This window comes from Anabrus simplex, chromosome 11, assembly GCF_040414725.1.
Source record: "Anabrus simplex isolate iqAnaSimp1 chromosome 11, ASM4041472v1, whole genome shotgun sequence".
Lineage (NCBI taxonomy): Eukaryota > Metazoa > Arthropoda > Insecta > Orthoptera > Tettigoniidae > Anabrus > Anabrus simplex.
The window spans coordinates 30049279-30077058 of NC_090275.1; the positions used below are offsets into that span (position 1 = coordinate 30049279).

The window sequence follows — 27780 nt, forward strand, 5'->3', positions numbered from 1 at the left end:
TGCTGAGTGTGGGGAATGTGAAGAAGGTCTTTGGTTCTGGTGGAGCGGGAAGGAACGCGGAGAGAGAAGAGAGAAACAAGATGTTCCGAGCGATAATGTCCATTTAAGATCTCGTGGAGGAAACTCAGGTCAGCTACCTGTCGCCTGATGTGCAGCGGTGACACATTAATTGCCATTAATATCTGCTGCGTAGACAGATTTCTGAGCTTGGGGTTTCTGTTCCTTACAATTGTAGCAAAGAAGGACACTGCTCTGTCTAACTGCTTGATATTGGAGGGGGCGACTGTTGACCAAATCGGAGAGCAGTAGTAAGGATGTAAAGGAGAGGGCATATAAGTATCTGGTAAGACCCCAACTTGAGTATAGTTCCAGTGTATGGAACCCTCACCAGATTCGAGAAGTGGACCCTACTTCTCCAAGACAATGCAAGACATCATGTTAGTCTACATAAAAGAGAAGCACTCGCAAGAATGGGTCGGGGTGTTCTTCCTCATCCTAGATATAGTTTGGATCTAGCACCTTCAGATTTTCATCTTTCTGGGCTCTTGAAGGTTACACTGCACGGTCGCCATTTCGCTGATGACCGAGAACTGGAAGAAAGTGTTGATGAGTGTTGGTGATTAAATTAGAGCCCGGATTTTTATGCAGTAATAGGTTAGAATGCAAACTTACTGAAGCGAGTTGCAAGTATAGTCTACCTTCACAACCGTTGTGCTATGGGGATTGCATAGATATTAGGGGTAAGATCCAACAAAACCCCTGTAATTTATGTTACTCTTACTACGCTATGGCAGAGCGGGTGGCCGACACTTCCTACTAAGCAAATTAGTTTGCAACCTAACCTAACCTAACCTAACCTAACCTATTACTGCATAAAAATCCGGGCTTTAGTGATTATCTCACTCACCTCACTCACGGGTGGTGCAAGACGATGATTATTTGGAAATTTGGCAGAATTTTCAGATAAATGCCATAGGATCAGCTATTGCAGTCCTTGAGGAAAGGCAGGAGGCAATACTTTCCTACCGCTCCTAGAATAACATCCACCACCAGAATTATGTTTCATAAAAGCTGTGAATATTTTGTTTGTAATTCGCTTCAATTCATGTGAAATCTTTTACATGGTAGCATCTTAAAGAAGTGCAGCATTACGTAATGACAGAGAAAGTCATGGCAGCGTGGAAAAATAAAAACAAGTATCTATATTAATTAAAGAGATGATAATAATATACCTAGTATACGTACACGGAAGGAAGATGCCATAACAGGGTTTTCAGCCGTGCAGTTCCTCTAGTTAACATGCAAAACTCAACTTAACTTTATAGTAGATAAGCATGTCTATGCACGAGGTGCTTAGGAAGTGTGAAACAACACGGATCGAAAGCACAACGATTTCAACATCCCACACTAACGTATGAATAATTCGTAAGGGTTAGAATTTTATCATCATTTTGGTCACATTATTTTTGTATTACCAATGTTCAAACTGATATAGGTAGATGAAATTACTCATACTGTTTCTTTCCAGAAGACATTAATGTACTGAAAACAATGCATCTGAGTTGTGCACTTAAAATCATAAGGTTCAAGCTAATAAATTTTCCTATGTCTTCTGATATGGGCTAGTACAAATTTGTTAAGTTAATTGATTTGTCTCAGTCTCATCCTTGGCTTTGACGATATGAAAGTAACTGAGCGATTCTGATGCTAGTAACAATATTCCTCAGGCAAGAGTCCTTGTGTTGAGTGACGAAAGAAATGTCGCTCATAGGGTCAGCTTATGAATAAATTTCAGTGGCCTTGGAAAACTGATATGCAATAGCAACTTCTGGCTCGATGGAAAAAGCATCATCGGGAAACTACTTCTTTCGTAATTTCCCTGGCACGACTCTTAATTGACACCTATGACAACTTATGATGGGGCTAATGAGAATCCAACCAGCCTTTAGGATAAGTACTCAATATTCGTACATACACACATACACACATACAAACATTCTCTATTAAGATCCTTAAAATTCTCAGTTTCTTCCCAGAGAATGTGGGGTTACAACAGGACTGATAAAACCGTGTTCAAGAGGAAAAGAATAATACTTTATTGATCACGCTGACTAGCGTTCTACAATGTACAACTACGCCCGACTGGATCCCTCGCTGCGCACCAAGGAGCTTTGTAAGTTCGTAATTCATCCGCTAGAGGAGCTACCACTGCTACTACTTGAACTTCCTCCACGACAACCAGAGGCGCTGCTGCTGCTACTGTTGCTGCTCTGGCGAGCTGAAAATAAAGACATGCAAGTAAATAGCTCTGAGATAATAACCAGACTCCAGATTTTTACGTAGTAATAGGTTAGAATGCAAACTAATTTGGTTATTGGGAAGTGTAGACTAGCCCGTTCTTCCGCTATGTAACAAGAGTAATCTAAATTCTAGGAGTTCGGATGATGAGCCGTACCCCTAAAATTTATGCAACACACATAACATAACCGCTGTGTAGGACAGCCTATACTTGTTTCCGGTTTCAATAAGATTGCATACTCAACTATCACTGACTAAAATCCGGAGTCTAATATAACAATACAAAAACAAGAAAGGAATGATATGTTAAACTTCGACAATGTTAAACGTTAATCTAACAGGATTGTCTAAGCCCTTGCTCTTGACTCTAATTGAAGATATTTCCAGAGTTGTAGGGAGAATTCCATTTGTGTTTTGAACACTAGAACCAGCAGGCTAGTTAAATACTAATGCCGCACTCCTACGACATTCGCACCTTAGTAGACCCTCAAACGCAAAATGAGAATTTCGAAGTACAGTAGGATACATACCAACTCGATATAATACCTCACCTCATGCTGTCATGACAATAGCTGCCAGCAGAACAACAACGAGCTGTGAATGGAGAAATATATATATATATTTAATTAACATAGTAAATATAAATAATCTCACTTACAGGTACATATTATGTCCACATATAAACGGCTGTTATTATCGGCTTTCTAGACCGGAGCCGCTATCTCACCGTCAGATAGCTCTTCAGTTCTAAACACGTAGGCTGAGTGGCTTCGGACCAGCCCACAGGTCCAGGTAAAAATCCCTGACCTGGCCGGGAATCGAAAACGAGTAAACAGATTTTAATGAAATTCGGTATGTAAAGTCGGGGAATAAGGAACTACGGTCTACGCTATAAATAATTTTATAACATGCGTTAATATCACAGAGTCGGAAGAAAACTAAATGTCAAGGCCTACATTATAGAAAGCTCATAAAATTGATCAACAAGAACATTACATTGAACATTGTTTCTTGTGATGTGCTTTGTGTCTTCTGGTGACACTCATCTCCGATAGGTGGAATTATTGCTGCTTACGGATTATAACATTCTGCCTGAATATTGGCGGGAAGGACCTCGGGGGTTAGATCTATCTCTTCTTCAGCATGTCATTCCTCTGGTTCATACACTTTCTGATACTACTGCTACGTAACACACTGGTTCTTCATAGCATGTCAGCTATTCAATCCCTACTATGAAGCCACAATTGTCTTTTTCTAATAGTGTCTGATATTTTCTCAGAATGCTGGTATAACTCAGAAGACCTCCTTTTCATTCTTTTTCTTCTTCTTTCGCTCCAATCCAGCAGTAGTGTTTGTTCGTAGAGGAGGCAGGGGAGGGCTTGCCTCGTCCATCTCCGGAAGGTCCACCAGCTCAAGGTAATGGCAGAAAGTTAGTCCGGGGGGAAGATTTCAAAATTCTTTCGTAGTGTAAACTTCCATTACTAAATGCAAATTTTCAAAACAGTCTAATGAATTTAATCTACCTTATGGAATAAAGAATGGGAACCCTCATGTATTCCTCTTCATCTTGGTAATGAAGTGACTATGATTTTGTAACCTGTTTCTCGAGCTCATCAGCTAAACTTCTGTACTGATTATTTGTTATTGATTAGCAAAGCTTAACATTTGAAAAGAAAAGATAAAGGAAGGGAAGAAATAAAATTACTAATTTTAAAGTTTTTAATTAAAATTTGACCTTTTCTCTATCCAACAATTCATGCCCGCGCCTTCTTTCGCCTCTCTGTTCCACAAAACACGGTGAAAATTATTATTATTATTATTATTATTATTATTATTATTATTATTATTATTATTATTATTATTATTATTATTATTATTATTATTATTATGTCTTCAGCGTCTTTGATTAAATAACAACAGTATCGTCAACTTAACTCAATTTCCCTGATATTGTAACGTTATGAGAATCTCTCTCTGGTTTTCCTTGTTCACGTCATTACGCTGAACTTCTGTATACGCATGTCTTGAATACTAAGAAATATTCAAATTAGCACTGGTAATTCCTGCAATCGGAATAAGGAAACCTCAGCAGTGCACTTGGCAGAGAGCAGTCACTTGACTCATAACCTGGAAATACTCCGTCAACCTCCATAAGTATAAAAGCCCTCCATTGCAGCCTTTTTCAAGTTATACCACCGCCAACCTTGGATAAAGAATTTCCTTTCTGTGGTAAGTTAGAATTTGTTACAATGTTTTCGATTACTGTTTTACACAATTAAGTGAGAAAATTTAGGATGTTCTGAGATAGAAAAAGTAGGAATGTAGTTAACTTCAGGATAAGAATGTCACAAACCAACCGAATTTTGAAATTTTCTTCTTCGTCTTCCTTTTACTTTTCTCCTTTCTTTTGTCTTCCTCTTTCCTTTCTTAACATTCCCCTATATAATGTTTCCTATTTTCATCAGCTTATTCTTGAAAATCCATTCGCTGTTTCGAGTCATTCGCGGGCCATGGTTGGAATGAGTTAAGCCTCATCTAGCGGTGGGAATAGGGATGGTGCCGGCTGTCGCACTCTCGGATTAATGACCTGTCCCGCCTCCAGTTTGTCCAGCACAATTGTTACATGGAGTGACTGGGATTTGAAGCACGGAACCCAGCGGTGAGACACCAGCGCATTGCCGCATGAGCCACGAAGGCTCTAGCTTACTCGTATTGTTAATTTTATTCTGTTGTTGTTTGAGTCATCACTCCATGGACTGGTTTGATGCAACTATTCCATGCCACCCTACTGTGCTAAACTTTTCATTTCTACGTAACTACTGCATCCTATATCCGCTCTAATCTGCTTGCCATATTCATACCTTGGTCTACCCCTACCGTTCTTACCGTCTACACTTCCCTCAAAATTCCACCGTTCGTCAGTAACGCTCACAATGTCGGAGCAACAGGTGCACCTCTCCACTGCGTAACGCATAATCATTCTCTCCTTGTGGTCAAATTCAGTCCAATCGATCTCCTCCCACCAATTCGATTCAGTATCTCTCCATTCGTGATTCGATCTATCCATCTCACCTTCAGCATCCTTCTGTAACACGACATTTCAAAAGCTTCTATCCTCTTTCTTTCTGTGCTATTTATCGTCCATGTTTCACTTCCATACAATGCCACGCTCCAGACGAAAGTCTTTAAAAACATCTCTCTAATTCCTATATCAACGTTCGAAGCGAGAAAATTTATTTTCTTAAGAAAAGCCTTGTTTGCTTGTGCTAGTCTGCATTTTAAGTCTTCCTTATTTCTCCCCTAGTTAGTTATTTTAACACAAAAGACTTTTGTTTTATTATTCTTTAATTTTCTACCTGATTCTACTGACGTTTTTGATCATCCCTTCCTTAAGTTCTTCGTCATCTCACATTTAAGCAGTTCTTCCACTAATACATCTTTTATTTAACATTTTACTCTCCAGTTCCTCGGCAGAATGGTCCGTGTAGTGGGCTTCGGTTCATAGAGCCTAGAGTTCAAATCCCACCGGTGTGGCAATTTTATGCGTGTCTAGTTAATTCCTTTAGCTTGTTGGTTCTTTTTCTTTTTCACCGAAATTTCAGTCTCATTTATGAAGGTCGATCAAATATAAACGGGATTTTTGTTCCTGAACATCAACAGTTGGTAGGACTGGTCCCGCTCTTCTGCTATGATAAGGCGGGAGCGTTAGGAGTGGGGAGCGCGTGCTGTTAGATATTTCCCGCCGTTCGTCAGTAACGCTCACGATGTCGGAACAACAGTTCACCCCTCCAATGCGCAATGCATAATTATAAAATTTCTCGCTCGTGAAGGAGTTACAGCGGCGGAAATTTGCCAGAGATAGACTGAACAGTTCGGTGATAAACATTGTCAAGGACACGGGTGTTTGCCTGGCATAAAAAGTTCAAGGAAGGGCGAGAACGTGTGGAAAATCAGCAACACGATCGCCGTCCTGGGACCAGCATTACAGACGAAAACAGTCGTGCGGTTAAAGACATTACTGTCAACGATCGACGGCCGACAGTATCAGAAATTGCAGAACAAGACGGAATCAGTTATGGGAGCTGTCAAGCAATCATCACAGTGCGACAATGTGCAGCCCTATACTGCAGCTCTGTCTCCAAGCTACAGGAAATGCACTGGACTACACTTGATCATCCTCCTTACAGCCCGGACTTTTCACCCTGCGATTTCCACTTTTTCGAGCCGCTTAAAGAAGCTTTAGGAGGGTAACCATTTGAAGATGACGAGAGTGCGCAAGACTTCGTGCGCAACTGGCTGGTGACACGACCCTGTTGTTTTTACAATGAGGGCATCAAAAGCTGCTCATACGCTGGGACAAATGTATTTCCAAAGTAGGAAACTATGTGGAAAAATAAACTGTAATTGCCTTGTGTTTTTCAATAAATGAATTTATATAAAAAATAAAATCCCGTTTATATTTGATCGCCCCTCGTATGAATGTTTCAGTATGGAAACTGCTGAGGCATGGATTACGACTTATGAGTCTGGATGTTAAGAATTATGTTCCTCATAGGGCTGCAACATCAGTTTCTGAGGCAGTGAGGAAAGCAACAAACCACCTCATCTTTCATTTTGCTCTGTACGCCTCATTATGATGTTGCCATTGGTTTTTGCGGTTTCCCTATAGCCACAAAACCTAGGCGATGCTACTTGAGAGTCAAACCAGTCTCAGGCTACAGGCTTACGATATAGGCCCTATTCTTGTTCTCAGTCTGTACTCGTATTCTATTTTTCTGTTAGTTCTCTGTTATATTCAACTGAATTTTTGGTCATTCCTTCGTTTCGTTGTACTTTTTTTCCTTCTCAACTTCTATTTTAAACGAATATTTAAATGTTAATTTTTATTACATTTTTATTATTTATTTCTTCTTCTTCTTTAGCGTTTGTTCCGCCTGGTGGCAGTTCCCGCGTGTGGATTCGTTGTCTCTATTTAATTCGGTCCCGAGCCATGTCAGGATGTAGTCTTACAGCTTTCAGGTCGTTGTACACTGTTTCGATCCATCGCTGTCTTGGTCGTCCCTTGGGCCTCTTTCCAGCGACTTCCAATGTGTAACGCTGACTTTGCCAGTGTATTGTCTTCTGCACGCAACACATGTCCAAACCAGCGCACACGGTTTTCCTGCATTTTCTTCTGGATTGGTGCAACGCCAAAGCGTTTCCTAATATTGTCGTTTGAAATATGATCCAGTCTAGTGATTATCTTTCCTTTCTTAATCTGTTTACCCACCAGGGTCGGGTAATACAACTGGGAAGGAGGACCAGTACTTGACCCAGGCAGCCTCACCTGCTATGCTGAACAGGGGCCTTGTGGGGGGATGGGAAGATTTGAAGGGATAGACAAGGAAGAAGGAAGGAAGGAAGGAAGGAAGGAAGGAAGGAAGGAAGGAAGGAAGGAAGGAAGGAAGGAAGGAAGGAAGGAAGGAAGTGGTCGTGGCCTTAAGTTAGGTACCATCCCTGCATTTGCATGGAGGAGAAATGGCAAATCACAGAAAACCACTTCCAGGATAGCTAACGTGGGAATCGAACTCCCTATTCTCACTTGGCCTCCCGAGGCTGAGTGGACCCCGTTCAAGACCTCGTACCACTTTTCAAATTTCGTGGCAGAGCCGGGAATCAACCCAGGGGCCGCCGGGTTACAGGCGGACGCGTTACCCCTTACACCGCGGAGCAGGACATCTCTTTAGATAGAATATTGCAACTAAAAAATCTCAAATTACTATAATCCCCCGTTAAAATACAACCTAGGAAAAGCATAAAGGCCATAAAATATATTGAAAAGGAGAACCACCCATCAAAAATCAATGAAGAACACAGCGAGATAAAAAAAATATAAATATAAAACTAAATTTGTAAATTCTAAATGCCAGAAAAGATCATTACCATGAGTCCAAATTACAGAAACCAACACTGATAGGTCCAATGCCTCCTCACACACTGAAAACGTTAAAAATCTGAATTAAAGCTCATAATCAAAACATTTTACGTATATAAAAAGCAACACACTCTATGGTGTAGTGGTTAGTGTGATTAGCTTCCACTGCCGGAGGCTCGGGTTCGATCCTCGGCTCTGCCACGAAATTTGAAAAGTAGTATGAGGGCTGGAACTGTGTCCACTCAGCCTCGGGAGATCAACTGAGCAGAGGGGGTGGTTCGATTCCCACCTCAGCCATCGTCGAAGTGGTTTTCCGTGGTTTCCCACTTCTTCTCCAGTAAATGCCGGGATGGTGCCTAACTTAAAGCCACAGCTGCTTCCTTCCCTCTTCCTTGTCTATCCCTTCCAATCTTCACAAACCTCCACAAGGTTTCTGTTCAACATAGCAGGTGAGGACGCCTGGAGGAGGTACTGGTCCTCCTTACCATTTGTATCCCCCGATCCAAATTCTCACGCTCCAGGAGGTAGGATCACTCGCTGAGCCCGAGAAGGGTAAAGGGATTAAGAAGCAGAAGAAGCTACACAAATACTGTAAACATAACACGATGACAAGTTCTGTCGCTTAGAACAAAATACCCACACACCTACAAAAAATTACTAAACTCAATATACCGGTAACTCAACTTGTAATTACCATTGTTTTCGTAGTTTAATAATAATAATTATAATAATAATAATAATAATAATAATAATAATAATAATAATAATAAACAATTGTACCAGGAGGCACACCTCAACTCCGAACATTCAAAAGAAGTGCCATAAAGAACTCTATCTATCGAACAAAATGTGAAATTGCTACTGCATGAAGTTGGGATTTTAATCAGATGATGTCACTACTGAATAATTGATAAGTTTGTCATTTCTAAGTTTTCTAAACTGATTGTTTTTTTTTTTTTTTTTTTTTTGTGTGTACATCAAGATGTTTGAACTTTTCTCCATAAATGTCTCTACAAAAAACTATGATCATGCACTCTGGTGCAAGACGGAAGAATTAGCGATTTAAAGAAGTTTTGTGTTCTTATGTTTCCCAACTAAATTATTGTTCATTTGTTTTTTATATTTATATTTCTAGGTTTGCAACACTTCTCTCTCATTCCGCCAGTTTTTTGAATTTGACCAATCGCTATTTTTCTGTAATCATTTTTCAGCCGATCACAGGCTTCTTGTTGGGTTTTGGGTGTAACTTTTTGATTCCGCCAATAAAATTGAGAGGGTGTGTCCGGATTAGTCCAGAACCGTCTAGAACCGTCCCCTCGCGTATACAAGCCGCGGCTTTTCTGGCTACTTTGTCTATGGATCACCGTATTTCTGAGAGTGTGTGTCTTAAGACAGGAGGTGGGGCGCCTCATTCTTCACAAGGCAGAAAATCAGCCAAGGTAATGACCATCAGTCTTATTTTTCTGAAGCTATCTCCGCAGACTTACACGAGGGAAAGGTTCAAATTTCTAATTATGTGACCTCCTGTTTTCTAAAATGTAAAACCTTCTTTCGGCTAATGTAAAATCTCATAAACTCTTAAAACTGTAAATCGGGGCTAGAGAGTGCGTTACCCTCTCGAGTTCCCCATCAACTTGGTTTGAGCTGACTACGACTTTGTAACTGTCTTTCATTCCTGTAAGGCATTAAATTAACCTTCATTCGAGTCACCTCAGTAGGTTGGGATTAGCCCCTGTATCATCGGGCCGAGAACCCCGTTAGGATTTTATACTTCATTATCTAGCGCAAGGGTACGTGTCCATTGAGTTTGTGTTCGGGCCATTAATTTAACCTGTTCTTTTTTACACGAAGGCCCAGTAGGTTGGGTAATAGATACGCCTGTGTAAAATAAAACTTAAATTGTACATTGTGCCTAGAGAGGCTAGAGATTGTAGGGTTTTTGTAATATCGCCTTAAGCGGGCTGTAAGATATTCGCTAATGTTGGAGAGCATGTAAGCTCTTTCTTTGAGATTGTGAATTCCCTGGGTGCCTTTGAAAGGCTATAGATTTGTAACCTTTGGAGCAAAGTGCTCTTGAATTGGGAAATTTCTGACCTTGTCTAAATAATACCTCTTTTTCGAAATAGTAAATTTGTAAACCCAAGCCCAGAAATGGTTAAAGTTCCGAGTCTTGGGTTTTCCAGTTCTTAAAATTGTCATTGTACCTGTAACCTTATTATTCCACTAAATGAAAAAATGGTTAAGTTTGAGATTCTAAAAGAACATAACATTTATTTAAAGTTTTAAATTAATTTTTGATATCGTAGTTAGACCCATTCATCACCAGCACCTTCTTTCACCTCTTTCTGCTCCACGGAAACCCCGGAATAATATAATAATAATAATAATAATAATAATAATAATAATAATAATAATAATAATAATAATAATAATAATAATAATATTTTAGAAGTTGCTTTACGTGGCACCGACACAGGGATAGGTCTCATGCTCAGTATGGGATGGGAAAGGGATAGGAGAGGGAACGAATCGGCCGTGGCCTTAAGTAAGGTACAACCTGGTGTGAAAATGGGGAACAGCGGAAAATCCACTTCCGGGCTGGGGTTCGAACCCACTATCTTTTGAATGCAATCTGACAGCTACGCGCGCCTAACCACGCGGCCAAGTCACTCATTATTATTATTATTATTATTATTATTATTATTATTATTATTATTATTATTATTATTATATCGTGTCAGGCTGAATGACACAGACGGTCAAAGCGCTAACTTTCTGAAAGCAAGCTGACAGGTTTGATTCCGACTCTGTCCGGTGGAATTTGTAGGTGCTCAAAAAAGTTACTTTCGTGTCGACAGAATCAAAAGCGTGTAGAAGAACTCATGCAGGACAAAAATCCGGCAACTCGGAGTCTCTGACCAACGTAAAATTAGTTGAAAACGTAAAACCACTAATAGTATTATAAGTGATGCGACACACCGGGCGAGTTGGCCGTGCGCGTAGAGGCGCGCGGCTGTGAGCTTGCATCCGGGAGGTCGTGGGTTCGAGCCCCACTGTCGGCAGCCCTGAAAATGGTTTTCCGTGGTTTCCCATTTTCACACCAGGCAAATGCTGGGGCTGTACCTTAATTAAGGCCACGGCCGCTTCCTTCCAACTCCTAGGCCTTTCCCATCCCATCGTCGCCATAAGACCTATCTGTGTCGGTGCGACGTAAAGCAAGTAGCAAAAAAAAGTGATGCGACAGACGTCGAATCGGTATCGCACTCCCCCTTCCCCATCTGCGCGCTTCGTGTTGTGGCCCGACATCGAAAGCAATCTGCCAGTTTCCCGAAGACGTCTCTGCCAGTTGTGTGATAGATATGTGAGAACATCGTCACTCAGCCGCAGTTGATAGTCCAGCCGAAAGCGACGGTGTACAAGCGTATCAGACAGCTAGCGGGACGGGTGCTGCGCAACAGTCTGAGCCGCCTTTCTGATTAAAGACCCAACGAAGAAAGCGCCAGGTTTTGATCTTCCTCGACATGAGTGGTCAAAACTCAACCGTTTCAGAACAGGCCACGGCAGGTGCCGATATATGATGAAGAAGTGGGGATATTGTGGAAGCGCTGCGTGTGAGTGTTGAGAGCTGTTTACTGTCAGCATTTAAGGACGGTTTACAGGCTCTGCATGAATTGACACCAAGTGAAGTGGACTGGTTGTCGAACCTGGACATTCTAGTTTAATTACCTCTATATTTTAATTTATATGTTCATTGTATATTTTTACACATTGTGCTTGTAAATGCCAGACGATAATAATAATAATAATAATAATAATAATAATAATAATAATAATAATAATAAGAATAATAATAATGTTATTGGCTTTACGTCCTACTAACTACTTTTACGGTTTTCGGAGACGCCGAGGTGCCGGAATTTAGTCTCGCTGGAGTTCATTTACGTTCCAGCAAATCTACTGACACGAGGCTGACGTATTATTTTTACAACTTGCTTTACGTCGCACCGACACAGATAGGTCTTATGGTGACGATGGTACAGGAAAGGGGTAGGAGTGGGAAGGAAGCGCCCGTGAACTTAAGTAAGGTGTGAAAATGGGAAACCACGGAAAACCATCTTCAGGGCTGCCGACAGTGGGGTTCGAACCCCCACTATCTCCCGAATACTGTATACTGGCCGCACTTAAGCGACTGCAGCTATCGAGCTCGGTGCTGACGTATTTGAGCACCTTCAAATACCACTGGACTGAGCCAGGATCGAACCTGCCAAGTTGGGGTCAGAAGGCCAGCGCCTCAACCATCTAAGCCACTCAGCCCGGGACATCCTATGTTGTTATTATTATTATTATTATTATTATTATTAGTATTAGTATTAGTATTGTATGTTCAGTCTTCATCCCTAAGGCTGGTTGGATCTTCAACAGCTCTGCCATCAGCTGTTAAAGATGGCCTAGGCATCACTGAAGAGGCGTACTAGGGAAATGAGGAGTGCGGTAGTTTCCCGTTGCTTTCCTCACCGAGTCAGAAGTTGCTATCACATATCAGTCTGCCAAGCCCACTGAAATGTATGCACCAGCCGACCATATGAGCAACATTTTCTCACCATTCATACCAGGGACTGGCTGCATTATTATTATTATTATTATTATTATTATTATTATTATTATTATTATTATTATTATTATTATTACTGATGTTGTTATTATTATGGATTTGTTTTTTATCGTAGGATATTCTGGAAGCTGCAGTGGGTTACCTGGAGGATATGGAGGTGCTTTACATGGAGGATTTAGTGGGGATATTAGGATCGCTTCTTGAGGCTGAGGACCTAAAGCAGGTGGTGCTAGTTCTGCAGGCGGCGGCTTTGCACGCAGTTGCAGTGGAGGAGATGGAAATTGTAACAGAGTGAATGGAACAACTCTGTGTGTTCTGAATTCTTCAATGAAACTTAAATAAAATTATACTCCTCATATATTTTTGTTGATAATTCTCTCTCTCGTTTCCTTGCAACTTTTTTTTTACATGAGAATAACCTCCTTGGACAGGCAGTCAATGTAATATTCTGCGAAGGCCACAAAATCTCCTCCTATACTCTTCTTTGGTAAAGCATTGGTTTGTTCTAAAAATAGCAGAGAGATGGGATGCTTCATGGATCGAGGGACTTGGCCGCTTAACTGGAAGCTTGTATTCGGAAGATGGTGAGTTTGAACTCCACTGTCGGCATCCCTAAAGATGATTTCCCATTTACCGAGCTCGATAGCTGCAGTCGCTTAAGTGCGGCCAGTATCCAGTATTCGGGAGATAGTAGGTTCGAACCCCACTGTCGGCAGCCCTGAAAATGGTTTTCCGTGGTTTCCCATTTCCACAGCAGACAATTGGTGGTGGTGCTGATTATTCTTTTAAGAAGAAGTATAGTTGTCCGTAATATTAAAAGAAGCGTTTTGACAGACAGGGCTGGAGGAAGGAACATTGTACAGTGTTGCCACATTCCTGCATTTCTTTCTCCTTCACTTTGCTCCCGGCTCACTTGCTCGTTCGTTCATACCACTGTGTTTAGTTGTTCGTAAAGCAGAAGTGAGAGGTTTGGCAGCACGAGCCGGCCGGCAGGCTTATCTCCAATGGCAACCGCAGTGGGTCTACCCTCGTACCCATGGCAACCATCCTCCGTACTTACTGTACTTCTTCCCACCCAGCAGGTAGTAAACGGACTTCCCTCTATGAACTGTCAGAACACATATTTCAATATTACAACCTTATCCATCCATACTTTATTAACACTGATTAGAGGGAATAAAGAAGACGTCTGATCTTTTCAAGAATGAAGGTATCGGCAAAGGAAAGGAAAGGGCCAGGAATGGCGTGAAAATGAAACACTACCTAGGCCTCACAACCTAATACCGTCGGAGTCGGAAGAGAACAAGAATTAACCAATGGAGGTCGGATAGGATTGATGAAAGTAAGGAGCCTGGCACAGATAAGTTGAGACAATGCTAGACCCAGATCGGGAACACAGGATGAAGGCAACTGGGCCCTTTTGTCGCTTTTAACAACAGGCAGCAGAGCTGAGTGGCTCAGACGGTTGAGGGGCTGGCCTTCTGACTCCCACTTGGCAGTTCGATCCTGGCTCAGTCCAGTGGTATTTGAAGGTGCTCAAATACGTCAGCCTCGTGTCGACAGATGTATTGGAACATAAAAAAACTCCTACGGGATAAAAACCGTAAAAGTAGTTTTTTTAATTTGTTTTACGTCGCACCGGCACAGTAGGTCTTATGGCGACGATAAGATAGGAAAGGGCTAGGAGTGGGAAGGAATTGGCCGTGGCATAGAAATATATCGCAGATGATAAAAATAAGCAGAATAATAGTTAGGGATATAATCAAACGATTCAAAAATGAAGACAGAATTGATTCAGTTCCCCAGACAGGCAGACCAAGAAGAGCGGTTGTGATTCGGAATGTGAAACGAAATCCGAAAATTAGTGCTCCGAAACTGGCAGGAGCTGTTTTAGAGGAGTGTGAAAAGAAAGTGAGTGGTGAGGGGGAAATATCACGAGAAACTGGAAACAAGCATTTTTTTTTTTTTTTTTGCTAGTGGCTTTACGTCGCACTGACACAGATAGGTCTTATGTCGACGATGGGACAGGAAGGAGGAGCTAGGAGTGGGAAGGAAGCGACCGTGGCCTTAATTAAGGTACATCCCCAGCATTTCCACGGTGTGAAAATGGGAAACCACGGAAAACCATCTTCAGAGCTGCCGACAGTGGGGTTCGAACCCACTATCTCCCGAATACTGGACACTGACCGCAATTAAGCGACTGCTGTTATCGAGCTCGGTAACAAGCAATTTACAAGCAACTGTAAAATATAGCGGAGGAAGTGCAATGGTGTGGGGATGTGTTGCATCGAACGGGTTTGGTGCACCGAGTTTTACTGAACATGTTTTTGACAAAAGAGGGCTATTTGGCTATCCTCGAAAACAATTTGCCACAATCTGCAGAGCAACTTAGTACACAGCGTACTTTCAAGTTCTACCAAGATAACGACCCAAGCACAAATCGTAGTGGCTGCTCTACAACTGCCCGAAGGTTTGAGATTCCGCCACAATCACCCGACCTGAATCCCATCCAGAACTTGTGGAGTCAAATGAAGGCAGCTCTGCCAATGCAGCCGCCAAGTTCTCTCACAGTCTTGAAGAGGAGACTGCTACAAGAATGGGCGGCATTAAGCCCTGATTATATCAAGAAAGTTATCGCCAGTATGCCGAATCGACTGGAAGAGGTCATAAAACATCAAGGTGGACCTACAAAGTACTGAATGTGTAACAGGTTTGTGAATTATGCGAGTTTATGTTGCTTTGTGTATAGTAGCCGAATATTTTTGATGCGGCACTGGAATTATTAGTCAGCCTCTGTGGTGTAGTGGTTAGTGTGATTAGCTGCCACTCCCAGAGGCCCGGGTTCGATTCCCGGCTCTGCCACGAATTTTGAAACGTGGTAGGAGGGCTGGAACGGTGTCCACTCAGCCTCGGGAGGTCAACTGAGTAGAGGGGGTTCAATTCCCTCCTCAGCCATCCTGGAAGTCGTTTCCCGTGGTTTCCCACTTCTCCTCCAGGCAAATGCCGGGATGGTACCTAACTTAAGGCCACGGTCGCTTCCTTCCCTCTTCCTTGTCTATCCCTTCCGAATTTCCCATCCCCCACAAGGCCCCTGTTCAGCATAGCAGATGAAGCCGCCTGGGCGAGGCACTGGTCATCCTCCCCAGTTGTATCCCCCGACCCAGAGTATGAAGACTGCCCTTGAGGCGGTAGAGGTGGGATCCCTCGCTGAGTCCGAGGGAAAAACCTACTCTTGAGGGTAAACAGATTAGGAACGAACGAATTGGAATTATTGCTTTTATTTAATGTACGACAAATGACTCTCAGAAGAGTTTGACTTAATCATAATATTTGTACAACCTGTTATTATGTTTTCCTACATGTTTCGTTGTATTATACGTTATCACTATAGCGTAAGAATTACTACCCAATGAAAGTGTGTCAAAAATCAGAGTGACAGAATATTTATGGGAGTATCTGTATAATGAAACTTATCGTGGTCCCTAGTTGGCCAATTAGTGAATAATAAATAATAATAGCGTGTGCTCTCCGGAAAGAACCAAGTGCAGGTCTCTCGGGTTGCAGATGTATAGATGACCTGTGCGTCTGTGAAGAATGGGCCCAACCTAAAATGAATTTCAGTGTTGAAGACGACACAGTCACCCAGTCCCCGAGCCAGATGAATTATCCAATGAATGTTATAATTCCCGACCGGCCTGGAAAGAAACTCAGGCCGCCTTGAACTAAAGACTAGCATGCTAATCATTTAGTCATGGAGCCGGACAACATAGACGTTTGAAGTAGGCCTTACTGACTATCTAAGTTGGATCCTGCCTTAGTCCGCTGGTATTTAAGGGTTTTGAAATAATTTAGCTTCGTATCTGTGGATTCAAAGGCGTGTAGAACTTCTGCGGAACAAAATTCCGGTAACTTTGAGTATTTGACCACCGTACGATTAGTTCTAGCATTATTATTATTATTATTATTATTATTATTATTATTATTATTATTATTATTATTATTATTATTAAAGCAGCCATCCAGAAAGGAGTGAGGCAGGGCAACAGTTTGTCTCCCCTCCTTTTCAATGTTTACACAGAACGGGCAATAAAGGAAATCAACAAGGAATTTGGAAAGGGAATCAGAATCCAAGGAGAGGAAATCAAAACCTTGCGCTTGACGATGATATTGTTATTTCATTTGAGACTGCAGAAGATCTAGAGAAGTTGCTTGGGTAAGGAGTACAAGTTGAAAATAAATAAGTCCAAAACAAATGTAATGCTGTGCAGTCGAACGAAGTTAGGTGATGCAGGTAAAATTAGATTAGGAAATGAAGTCTTAAAGGAAGTAGATGAATATTGTTACTTGAGTAGTAAAATAAATAACGATGGTGGAAGTAAGGAAGACATAAAAATGCAGACTAGCACTAGCAAGTAAAGGCTTTTTTAAGTAAAGAAATGTGCTCACTTCAAACATTGATATAGGACTTAGGAAGATGTTTCTGAAGAATTTTATCTAGAGCCTGGCATTGTATGGAAGTGAAACATGGACGATAACTAGCTCAGAAAGAAAGAGAATAGAAGCTTTTGAAATGTGGTGTTACAGAAGAATGCTGAAGGTGGTATGGATAGATCGGACCACAAATGAAGAGATAGTGAATCGAATTGGTGAGAGGAGATCGATTTCGACAAATTTGACGAGCAGAAGAGCTAGAATGATAGGACATATCTTAAGACGCCCAAGACTTGTTCAGTTGGTTTTTGAAGGAAGTGTAGGCGGTAAGAACGGTAGAGATAGACCAAGATATAAATATGACAAGCAAATTAGAGCAGATGTAAGATGCGATAGTTACGTAGAAATGAAAAGGTTAGCACAGGATAGAGTGGCGTGGAGAGCTGCATCAAAACAGTCTATGGACTGATGACTCAAACAACAACAACAACAACAACAACAACAACAACAACAACAAGACTGTTTTATTAATACAGGTTTGTTCTGTATCACAGGATATTCTGGAAGCTTCAGTGGACCATCTGGAGGATATGGTGGAGGAGTCAGTGCAAGTGCTGCCAGTTCCTCAGGTAGCGGTGGCTTTGCAGGCGCCAGCAGCGGAAGATGTGCGAGTTGTGCCAGCGCTAATGGTAGAACAGTGTGCGTGTGAATTCTTCAATAAAATAATGTAAAATTATACTTCCCATAGAAATATGTTGTCATTTTTCCTCCACCTCCTTTCCTTAAAATGTTTTAGTATATTTGAGTGACCTCCTTCGGCAGGCTTCTTCTACAGCTTTTTCCACAGCTGTGGGGTCGGGGGTGCGAAGAATCTTGCACATGTCTATTTAGCGCTGTTTTACTGCCGGATGTCCTTCCTGAAGCCAACAACATATGGAGGGATGTAATCACTATTCGATGTCTATGTGGTGGTCAGTAGTGTCGTGTGTTGTCTGAAGAGGAGAGTGTTGGGACAAACATAAACACCCAGTCCCCGAGCTAGAAGAATTAATCACACGCTATTCAAATTCCGGATCTAGCCGGGAATCGAACCCGGGACCCTCCGAAGCAAATGCCTCAACGATGACCATTCAACCAAGGAGTCGGACCATAAATAAAATATCAATTTAATTATTATTCGAATGTGGTGTAGAGCTAGGGTGTCTGTACTTAAATGTAGAAAAATGTGTATCAATGTCGTTCACCAGAAGGAAGACTCCCGTCCACTACACTTACAAGCTAAGTGACAGTGATTTACGATCGGTTTGCGAGATGAAAGACCTCGGGGTTTTATTCGACCACAAGCTTACATTCAATTCGCATATACTGAAAGTGGTAGCTGAGTCGTACAAGACCCTAGGATTCATTATCAGGAATACAAAACCCTTCAAAAACACACGAACTTGCATTCATCTGTTCAATGCCATAGTAAGACCAAAAGTAGAATATGCCAGCATCGTTTGGAGCCCTAGGTATCAATTATATGTCTAACAGATTGAAAAATTACAAAAAAAAATATTTTTAAAATACTTACAATATTAAAAAACTGGCTGCTATCCCCGTATGGTACCCTATAGTGATAAACCTTTTAAATTTCGGAGTGGAGAGTTTAGAAATTAGTAAACGGAAGGATGCAGTTAAATTTATTTTTAAAGTTGTAAACTATGCTCTTGATAAACCTGAATTAGTGTCTCTCCTAAATTTCCATGTACCTCGTTTAAATTCCAGAAATAACATAACATTTTTAAATGAAAAAAACAGGACGTGTGCCCATGATAACTCGTAGGTAAACGGACTCTGTAGTTATCTTCAACAGCGCCATTCAGAAAAATAATGGCCTTGACTTAAGTCTGCCTTTGCGTGAGTTTGTAACTGAACTTCATCGCGCAATTGTATGAAGTCCTAAAACTAGGGGAAATTGTAAGGCGAAGTTTTATAATATTATGCTTGTACGTGTATTGCTTCATTTATTTTGTCATTTTACTTTGTCGTGCGTTTTTCCACCATATTAACATAAGGTTCTTTAGTTTTTAGAAAAATAGTTTGATATTTCAGATCAATATTCTAGGAGATTAGATAAAATTGTAGAATATAATTTAGACATAAGTTTTACTATGTTAATTGTGGCTTATCTGACGAAGTTGCCACTGTAACTGGGACATTAAGTCCTGTAGTGAGCAATAAATAAATAAATAAATAAATAAATAAATAAATAAATAAATAAATAAATAAATAAATAAATAAATATTCCAAGGCCCCGTTTCCGTTTTCCGACCCGTTCAAGGATTTTAATTCTGGACTGAGGAGTAGAACGTGGTTCAGTTGATACGAGATTTTCTCAAGCTCTTAGTTACAAGAAGAAAGCGCACAGTGAGAAGATGGCGCTACTGACCGAGTGTAGATAGACAACACTGGTAGCAGAACGTGGTTCACTTGATACAAGCTCTTAGTTACAGAAGAAAGCGCACAGTGAGAAGATGACGCTACTGACCTAGTATAAATATACGAACAGTGGTTGCCATGGTTACAACGGCGTTCGTTGACGAACGTTGCAGAGCCAGCAGCCAATCAGAATACGAGCAGGCCAAGTATGCTTGTTTGCATCAGGCTTCGTCTTCAAACATACACACACAATATTTTTAGAACTGTTGCCAGAGACATTTTTCAGCGAACGTCGACCCTGTGTCTTAAACACAGTCCCATTTCCATTTGAGAACTCCTCAGAAATGATCATTTTTAATTATTTTAGACTAATTGGTTTCTTTAAAGAATTTTATTACTTAAACATATCGTTAATTTACGAAGTTTACAATAGCTAATACTTAGACACTATTCATTTTAAATTAAGATTCCCCCCCCCCCAAAATTACATAAACATAGATGCCATAGGCAAACATTATTTTAAAAGTGTCTTCTTTACGTCATAAGGGTATTATTTTTGGTATTTGGTGCAATAGTAGAGGTGAGATGATCTCATCAGACACATATTGTCTTCCCGTCTGCCGTGCTACAGCTCCTAGCTTGCCCTCCACCACTAGAGCTCGCACTGGCTGTATTTTTCCCATGAGCGCTGCTGGAAGCTGCCCCATCAGAACCATAACTTGAAATGGACCTCCGGAGTTCACCAGATGAACTGCTACTGGTTGCATCTGGAACAAAAATGACCATGTACATCATTAAAGTAATAACCTGGGCAACTTCGTTAATAATAGTTTTAATGAATTTTCTTTCTTTCTTTCTTTCTTTCTTTCTTTCTTTCTTTCCTTCTTTCTTTCTGTATTTACTTAATGTTTACCCTCTACGGTTGCTTTTTCCCTCGGACTCAACAAGGGATTCCACCTCTACCGCCTCAAGGGCAGTGTTCTGGAGCGTAAGATTGTGGGTCTGGGGATAAAACTGGGGAGAAGAACCAGTGCATCGCCCAGGCGGCCTCACCTGCTATGCTGAACAAGGGCCTTGTGGGGGATGGGAAGATCGGAAAGGATAGACAAGGAAGAGGGAAGGAAGCGGCCATGGCCTTAAGTTAGGTACCATCCCGGCATTTGTCTGGAGGAGAAGTGGGGAAACCACGGAAAACCACTTCCAGTATGGCTGAGGTGGGAATCGAACCACCCCATCTACTCAGTTACTGAGTGGACCCCGTTCCAGCGTTCGTACCACTTTTCAAATTTTGTGGCATAGCCGGGAATCGAACTCGCTCCTCCGGGAGTGGCAGCTAATCACAATAACCACTAGTACACAGAGGTGGACTAATGCATTTTAAGTCTTTTAAATTCGTCGGTTCTATTTTTCTATTAGAAATCTTTTTCATAATATTCAGGAATGGAAGACGTTATTTTAATAGTAATACAACTCGGCTATTTTCTTTTTCTGCTGAAATTAGAGTTAACCGCACTTTGAGGCTCACATAAATAATAGTTATTACTTTAGGGATTTACCGAGTGAATTGGGCGTGCGGTTAAGTGCGCTCGCATTCGGGAGATAGTGGGTTCGATCCTCACTGTCGGCAGCACTGAAGATGGTTTTCCGTGTTTTCCATTTTCACACCAGACACATGCTGCTGTATCTTGATTAAGGCCACGGCCGTATCCTTCCCACTCCTGGATCTTTCCTATCACATCGTCGCCGTAAGACCTATTTGTGTCGGCGCGACGTAAAAAAAATAATACAAAATTATTGAAAGCCTTTTCTTGAATATTGCAGTAATATTATTTGATTTACGTCCCACCAACTAGTTTTACAGGGGCAGCCTGGCCGAGGCGGTAAAGGCGTGCCGGTTCGCCCGAAAGGACGTGGGTTCGAATCCCCGTCAGGAAGTCGTAAAATTTAAGAAACGAGATTTCCACTTCCGGAGGTGCATATGGCCTTGAGGTCCACTCAGCCTACACCAAAAATGAGTACCAGGTTAATTCCTAGAAGCAAAGGCGGCCGGGCGTAGAGCTAACCACTCTACCCCATCACGTGCCGAGGTTAACAATGGTGGAAGCCTTTACCTTCCACTCCTCTCAGGGCCTTCATGGCCTGTACGGAGGTGCCATTCCTTTGCTTTGCAACTAATTTTACTGTTTATGGAAATGTTGAGGTGCCAAAATTTAGTCCCACAGTAGTTTTTTACCCCACCAGTTCATCTACAAAACACAAAGTTTGCGTAGAGTACCTTCGAAGATCACCGTATTGAACTACGATCGAATTTACCAACTGAAGCTCAGAAGGCAAAGGCCCTACCTACTGAGCCATTCAGTTTGACTTTCTTGAATATAGGTTAAGTATATCACTTAATATTAATATTAGTAATTATTATTATTATAATGTCCACCTCTGTGGTGTAGTGGTTAGTGTGATTAGCTGCCACCCCTGGAGGCCCGGGTTCGATTCCCGGCTCTGCCACGAAATTTGAAAAATGGTATGAGGGCTAGAACGGGGTCCACTCAGCCTCGGGAGGTCAACTGAGTAGAGGTGGGTTCGATTCCCACCTCAGCCATCCTGGAGTTGGTTTTCCGTGGTTTCTCACTTCTCCTCCAGGCAAATGCCGGGATGGTACCTAACTTAAGGCCACGGCCGCTTCCTTCCCTCTTCCTTGTATATCACTTCCAAACATCCTATCCCCACCAAGGCCCCTGTTCAGTATAGCAGGTGAGGCCGCCTGGGCGAGGTACTAGTCATCCTCCTCAGTTGTATCCCCCGACCCATAGTCTGAAGTTCCAGGACACTGCCCTTGAGGCAGTAGAGGTGGGATCCCTCACTGAGTCCGAGGGAAAAACTGACCCTGGAGGGTAAACAGATTACGAACGAACGAACGATTATTGTAATAATAATAATTTAAAAAGTTCATCTTACTTGTCTAGCATTTGCTGATGACATTGCTATCCTATCTAACAACACGCAGGAAGCAATCCAGTCTGAAGAAAAACTCCATTAATAGCAGCCAAAACAGGAACTCGAAACTTTCCATGTTAAGGCAAATTGTATGGAAGGGACTAGATCAGGTTTCAACAACCAACCAATAATCAGAAAATAGGGAAATATCGCTCAAGTAGACAAACTTAAGTATCTGGGTGAAATTATTGAATCAACAGGATTAAATCAACAAGATAGCAAAGAAAGAATTGAAAAACTTCAAAGAGCAGATAAAATTACTTCCAACAAATACAATAAAAGAACTACGTGAAAAAAAGGCAAAATTACGATATTACAACACTAGTTAAAAATAGAAGCACTTTATGCATCTGAAACTATTATAATTGGTGGCAAATCTCAAATAAAGATAATCAAAAAACAAGAAAGAAAAGGTTATCAGGAAAATCTTAGCACCAAAGTGCGAAAAAGGAATTTGGATGAAAAAAAATGCACATGAAATTTATCAAGTTACATAAAAAATCACAGATACAATAATAATGTTATTTGCTTTACGTCCCACTAACTACTTTTTAAGGTCTTCCGAGATGCCGAGGTGCCGGAATTTAGTCCCGAAGGAGTTATTTTACGTGCCAGTAAATATACCGACACGGTGCTGTCGTATTGGAGCACCTTCAAATACCACCGGACTGAGCCAGGATCGAACCTGCCAAGTTGGGGTTAGAAGGCCAGCGCCTTAACCGTCTGAGCCACTCAGCCCGGTAATCACATATACAATAAGGAAATGTTATGGTCACTGAGACAGAATGGATAAACAGGCTCACAAAGAATAATATTTTAAACTTAGCCTTATCAATGAAGAATCACAGAAACTAGCTAAAGGAAATCAGTGAAGACTTAAATGAAATTGGTATTGATGAAGAAACCATTCAAGATAGAATAAAATTGAGAATTTTAGTTCACAAATATACATTTGTCCGCCTCTGTGGTGTAGTGGTTAGCGTGATTAGCTGCCACCCCCGGAGGCCCGGGTTCGATTCCCGGCTCTGCCACGAAATTTGAAAAGTGGTACGAGGGCTGGAACGGGGTCCACTCAGCCTCGGGAGGTCAACTGAGTAGAGGTGGGTTCGATTCCCACCTCAGCCATCCTGGAAGTGGTTTTCCGTGGTTTCCCACTTCTCCTCCGGGCGAATGCCGGGATGGTACCTAACTTAAGGCCACGGCCGCTTCCTTCCCTCTTCCTTGCCTACCCCTTCCAATCTTCCCATCCCCCTACAAGGCCCCTGTTCATCATAGCAGGTAAGGCCGTCTGGGCGAGGTACTGGTCATACTCCCCAGTTGTATCCCCCGACCAAGAGTCTGAAGCTCCAGGACACTGCCCTTGAGGCGGTAGAGGTGGGATCCCTCGCTATGTCCGAGGGAAAAACCGAACCTGGAGGGTAAACAGATGATGATGATGATGATATACATTTTCTGGAAAGCTCACCCGACTAAATACAGGATGGAATGAACAATGTAAAAAAGGAAATACCGAGAGAATGAAGAGATATTGGGAAGAGGAGAAGATAAACCAAAAAAAGTGCTAATAAGTTCAAACGTGCTCCTTAGTTGGGCATGAATCAAGAAATAATAATAATAACAATAATAATACTACTACTACTAATAATAATAATAATCTATATATTAAAAAAATTATAAAAACTAAAGTCAGTCAGTCCAGCCATTCTATCCGGTCGATTTCCTTCATGTTTTAACTGTATTCATGCACAGATTTGTCATCAGGTACTATAAATCACTTAACTTGCCTTCCTCAAATTATTTTTTCAAATTGTTGTCCCTTTGAAGCAATTATATCTTTGGTTTTAACTGAGGAACGGAGTTCATGCTGGCCTAAGAACACTCAGTGAATTAAGCTCTTTCATTTCAGCTCTTAACTATTCAAATTGATTGATTCTGGGGAAAGTTATGAGTGCACGTTCAATTTGACGTCTCATTTCTTCAACATTTTTTTCTCATTGAAGTAATCATATCTTTCGTTGTAATTGAGATGCGCAGTTCGTTTTGGTCTAAAAACACTTAGTGGATCAAGCGCTTTCTTGACGTAATAACTACGTAAATCGGTAGATTCTGAGAAAAGTTATGAGTACATTTGTCTCCATGACGAAGATCTTTGAAGGATTTTTTCGGCGGGTAGTGTTGTTCCAAGGAACGTTTAATTCAATTTCTTTGTGTGATGTATTTTCAAGTGTTTTGTTGGCATAATATTACATTCTATTATCACAGCAGGTCATGTACTTTATTTCATTAACTTGAAACTTTGCAAATACATCCGTGAGGATAGTAACGAACAACACCATAATTTGTACGTTGCGGGTGGAGCCAGCGGGAAACTGCTAATAATAATAACAATAATAATAATAATAATAATAATAATAATAATAATAATAATAATAATAATAATAATAATGTTACGTCGTTCTACTAACTACTTACCCACTGTGGATGGGGTGGTAGAATAACACCCACAGTATCCCCTTCTTGCAGTAAGAGGTGACTGAAAAATGCCCAAGGTGATCTTAACTTGGGAGCGTGGGTTGACGACCACGTGGTCCATAACTGAATCCTGGTATTGCGTCCACTTATTTGTGTCAGGCTTGTCATTTTCTTCTATCCTTTCGACCTCCCTTCGTCAACTTTTGTTCTTTTCTGACCCCAGCGATATTAGGTTTCCGAGGCCTAGGGAGTCTTTCATTTTCACGCTCTTCGTGGGCCTTGTCTTTCTTTGGCCGATACCTTCATTTTTTGAAGTGTCGGACTCTTCCATTTTCTTTCTGATTAGTGTTAGAAAAGGGGGATGTGTGCCTAGTTGTACTTCAATCTTAAAACAATAATGTTAGTTCTGTTTTGAGTGGTTTTCTATATGCAGATCAAGCAACTAAACAACAAAACTAACAAAGGTGAAGTTAATGGCTGAAGTACTGCACAATATTGTGTAGCATTTTTAACCAGACCTACGTAATGAACTGTAGTACTTGGCTGAGTGGTTATGACGGTTGAGGCATTGGCCTTCTGACGTCAACTTGGCAGGTTCGTTCTTGGCTCAGTCTGGTGGTATTTGAAGGTCACGTCAGCCTCGTTTCGGTAGATTTATTGGTTCGGGAAGGAACACCTGCGGGACAAAATTCCGGCCCCTCGGCGTCTCCGAAAACCGTAAAAGTACTTAGTGGGGCGAAAGAAACCAGTAACATTATTATGAAACTAGCAGTTTCCCGCTGGCTCCGCCCGCAATGTACAAAGTATGGTGTTGTTCGTTACTATCCTCGCTGATGTATTTGAAAAGTTTCGAGTTAATGAAATAAAGCACATGATCTGCTGTGGTAATATGATGTAATGTTATGTCAAAAAAACACTTGAAAATACATCACACAAAGAAATTGAATCAAACATTCCTAGGAACAACACTACGCGCTAAACTGTTAAAAAGTCCTTCAGAGTTCTTCGTCATGGAGACAAATGTACTCATAATGTTTCTCAGAATCTACCAATTTAAGTAGTTATTACCTCAAAAGAAAGCGCTTGATCCACTGAGTGTTTTCAGACCGAAACGAACTTTGTACCTCAATTAGAACGAATGATATTATTGCTTCAATGTGAAAAAAAAATGTTGAAGAAATGAGATGTCACATTGAATGTGCACTCATAACTTTCCTCAGAATCAACCAATTTGAATAGTTAAGAGCTGAAATGAAATAACTTGATCCACTGAGTGTTCTTAGGTCAAAATGAACTCCGTACCTCAATTACAACTAAAGAGATGATTGCTTCAATGAGACGAAAAAATTGAAAAAGTCAAATAATTTGAGGAAGGTGGAAGTTAAGTGATTTATAGTACCTGACGACAAACCTGTGCATGAATACCTTTCAGTTAAAAAATGAAGGAAATCGACCGGATGGAATGGCTGGACTGACTGACTTTAGTTTCCATAAATGTTTTTAATATATAGATGTAGAGAGTGTTGTTCGATAAACTGTGAAGGAAATTGCTGATGCAGACGTTCAGACCCAATTCGGATGCAATTCAGGAAGAGAATTGACTTTTTTGGGAGCCAGGTCTGATACGAATACTACAAATCATTATGGAACATATTTCGAATGCATGCCGGCAAATTGTCATCTCCAAAACCGTAAAAGTAGTTAAAAGAAAACCAAACCCCATGGTGCAGTAGTCCTGACGGATCTTTTTTCGACCAAGCGACCACTGATCAGCTCGAAACCCTGCAGAATTCGCGATGATACGTGGTCAGCGTAATCAATGCTCACAGGCATTATTTTGTGCTTTCCAGACTGGGATCGGATAGCTCCTCAATTGTTCTCACAGAGGCTCAGTGGAACTCAAATCAGATCCAGCAAACAATTATTGATTTCGCCGGGAAACGAACCATGGAGTCCAGGTAATCGACAGACTCGCTACATCTAGACTCCGAGGTCTGCTTGTTAAATTGGGTAGTGCGACGTGAAAATGAATAATGCTATTATCTACCATTATTTTTATACAATTATTTCACTAACAGTTAAATCCTTTACATAATTGTTAGAACTATAATCTAGGTATAATTAACAACTTACATTTATTGCAGGCCATTGTAGCACCCACAACGATCAGGAGGATTACCTGAAACAGACAACAGAATACCTGTTTTATGTACTCTTTAAATTAGAGGAAAATATGAACAGAATTTCATTAAAAATCTACTTCTAATTCGGTAGCCAACGTGGTCTGGCAGTTAGTATACAGTAGCAGCTTCCCAGTTGGTCCATTTCTACTCCCGTCTCTACCATTAACTCATGTAGTGAAACAGGGAGATGGATAATAGAGTGACATCTTACTTCGATGGCAGTGGGTCAAATCCTGCTTTACTTTCCTCAGGGACTCTCAACATTGGAGCCTGTATTTGGTGACCACGGGACACCTATCTGAGTCCTGCATTGAGGGAAAGAGAGAGAGAGACAGAGGGAGAAACGGTGGTGGTGATTATCGTTTTAGGAGGAAGTGCAAGTGGGCGAACATCCTCTATTACCGAGCTCGATAGCTGCAGTCGCTTAAGTGCGGCCAGTATCCAGTAATCGGGAG

At 41.3% G+C, this 27780-nt stretch overlaps 2 long non-coding RNA genes across 2 annotated transcripts in view; both read left to right on the plus strand.

Moving 5' to 3' along the window:
* The first annotated feature begins 4398 nt into the window (after window positions 1–4398).
* Window positions 4399–13182, plus strand: LOC137502725 (uncharacterized). The gene is made up of 2 exons (XR_011018848.1): window positions 4399–4527; window positions 12940–13182. It is a non-coding gene; the product is annotated as an uncharacterized lncRNA (long non-coding RNA).
* A 2089-nt stretch (window positions 13183–15271) lies between these two features.
* LOC137502726 (uncharacterized) overlaps window positions 15272–27780 on the plus strand; it is a 54894-nt gene continuing 42385 nt past the window's right edge. Inside the window, exon 1 of the long non-coding RNA XR_011018849.1 lies at window positions 15272–17954. This is a non-coding gene — a long non-coding RNA (uncharacterized lncRNA). The remainder of the gene's footprint in view (window positions 17955–27780) is intronic.